Source organism: Scomber japonicus, chromosome 21 (assembly GCF_027409825.1).
Source record: "Scomber japonicus isolate fScoJap1 chromosome 21, fScoJap1.pri, whole genome shotgun sequence".
Lineage (NCBI taxonomy): Eukaryota > Metazoa > Chordata > Actinopteri > Scombriformes > Scombridae > Scomber > Scomber japonicus.
The window spans coordinates 1695202-1697701 of NC_070598.1; the positions used below are offsets into that span (position 1 = coordinate 1695202).

General features: G+C 48.2%; 1 protein-coding gene across 1 annotated transcript in view; it reads right to left on the bottom strand.

The window, feature by feature from the left end:
• The window catches only part of fars2 (phenylalanyl-tRNA synthetase 2, mitochondrial), a 50180-nt gene that overhangs the window by 824 nt on the left and 46856 nt on the right, over positions 1-2500 (bottom strand). The gene's annotated exons all lie outside the window — the stretch shown is intronic.

Consider the following 2500-nt stretch of genomic DNA (forward strand, 5'->3'; position numbering starts at 1 on the left):
CAGCTCTTCCCTTTCTCTCATTAATGCTTCCTTATTCCCTTCTTCCTCTCTCCTTTACATTTATCCATTTACTTCCTTTCTTCTTCCTCCCTTTCCCCCCCCCCCACATCTTTTTTTTTTTTTCATCAATTTCTTTTTTTCATACCTTCCTCTCCCTCCATCCCTCCATCCCTCCATCTCTCATTAACTCTCTCCCCATCACACCGGGCCTCGGGCAACACATATGGCAGTCACGCTTCCACACCATTAAATAACACACACACACACACACACACACACACACACACACACACACACACACACACACACACACACACACACACACACACACACACACACACACACACACACACACACACACACACACACACACACACACACACACACACGCGCCAACTGGTGTCCCCTGTTGCCGCCTCATTGTGGAGACGGGGGTCCTGCCACTCGTTTAATCTTCCCTCCATCTTTTTCCTATTGTGTCTGCTCCCTCCCTCCCTCCCTCCCTCCCTCCCTCCCTCCCTCTCTCTCTCCCTCCCTCCCTCCCTCCCTCCCTCCCTTCATCTTCTCTCTCTCTCTCTCTCTCTCATTCACTCTCATGCTCTCTCGCCCCCACTCAAATCTTTCTCTCTTCTTTTCGTTGGCTCTTCTTCATTGTCTCTTACTCTCTGTGCTCCAGAAAGAAGTGTGTGTGTGTGTGTGTGTGTGTGGATTTGGGGTGGTGGTGGTGGTGGTGGTGGTGTTGGTGTGGGGAGGAGGAGGAGGAGGAGGAGGAGGGGGGGGTTTGAATGAGTGGTTTCCAAGGCAACGGGAGCCACACTGCCGCAGTGTAAGGGAGGTGGAGGGGGTGAAGAGAGTTGAGAGAGTGAGAATGAGAATGAAGGAGGCGTGTGCACGTGTGTGTGTGTGTGTGTGTTACTGTGAGTGTGTGTGTGTGTTACTGTGAGTGTGTGTGTGTGTTACTGTGAGTGTGTGTGTGTGTGTGTGTGTGTGTGTGTGTGTGTGTGTGTGTGTGAGACAAACTTGACTCATGCAGTCAAGATAGTGAACAAATGAAAGAAACAAGAATGAAAGGAGAGCAGGGTTGTGTTTGTGAATGTGTGTGTGCATGTGAGAGTGTGTGTGTGTGCATGTGAGAGTGTGTGTGTGTGCATGTGAGTGTGTGTGTGTGTGTGTGTGTGTGTGTTTGTGTGTGTGTGTGTGTGTCTAAAAAGCATGAATGTCAAGAGCATTGCTGCAGTGCCAAGGGCAGAGATTCACTGCCAATGCTATCTCACACACACACACATACACACACACACACACACACACACACACACTTACAGTAACACACACACACACACACACACACACACACTTACAGTAACACACGCACACACACACACGCACAAGTTTGACATGTCTGCTCGCTGTAACCAACATGATTTTAATTCTATCTATTATATCATATTTCTTATATTGTGAATGAAGGGCACACACACACACACACACACACACACACACACACACACACACACTTACAGTAACACACACACACACACACACACACACACACTTACAGTAACACACACACACACACACACTTACAGTAACACACACACACACACACACAGTAACACACACACACACACACACACACACACACACACACTTACAGTAACACACACACACACACACACACAGACACACACTTACAGTAACACACACACACACACACACACACACACAGACACACACACACACACACACACACACACAGACACACACACACACACAGACACACACACACACACACAGACACAGACACACACACACACACACACACAGACGCACACACACGCACACACACACACACACACACACACCACACACACACACACACACACACACACACACACACACACACACACACACAGTCAGAACTTTTCTAGTCTTAACCTTTCTTTAAACTCAACACATTAAAATACAGAAACAATAAAAACATCTGTTCACACCGACGTGAACGGACCAGACGATGTATCGTTACCATGGCGACGACTCCGTACTCCTGTCCTCACCTCGATGGCGAGAGTTACTACTAGTTCTATCAAAGACATTAAGAAACTAGTGTGGAGAAGTTGGATGAATCGGGTCTCTTTACGTCAAGGAAGGGAGGGAGGGAGAAGGAACAAAAGGAGGGAGGAAGGAAGGAAAGGAAGGGAGAAAGGAAGGAAGGAAGGAAGGAAGGAAAGAAAGGAGGGAGGATGGGAGGAAGGAAAGGAGGAAGGAAAGAAGGAGGGGGGAAGAAAGAAAGAGAGAAGGAAGGGAGGAAGGAAGGAAGGAAGGAAGGAGAGAAGGAAGGAAGGAGGGAGGAAGGAAGGTGAGAAGGAAGGAAGGAAGGACTTAAGGAAAGGAGGGAGGTGGGAGGAAATAAGGAAGGAAAGAAAGAAAGGAGGGAAGGAAAGAAGGACAGAAGGAAGTAAGGGAGGAAAAAGGAAGGAAAGGAGGGAGGGAGAAAGGAAAA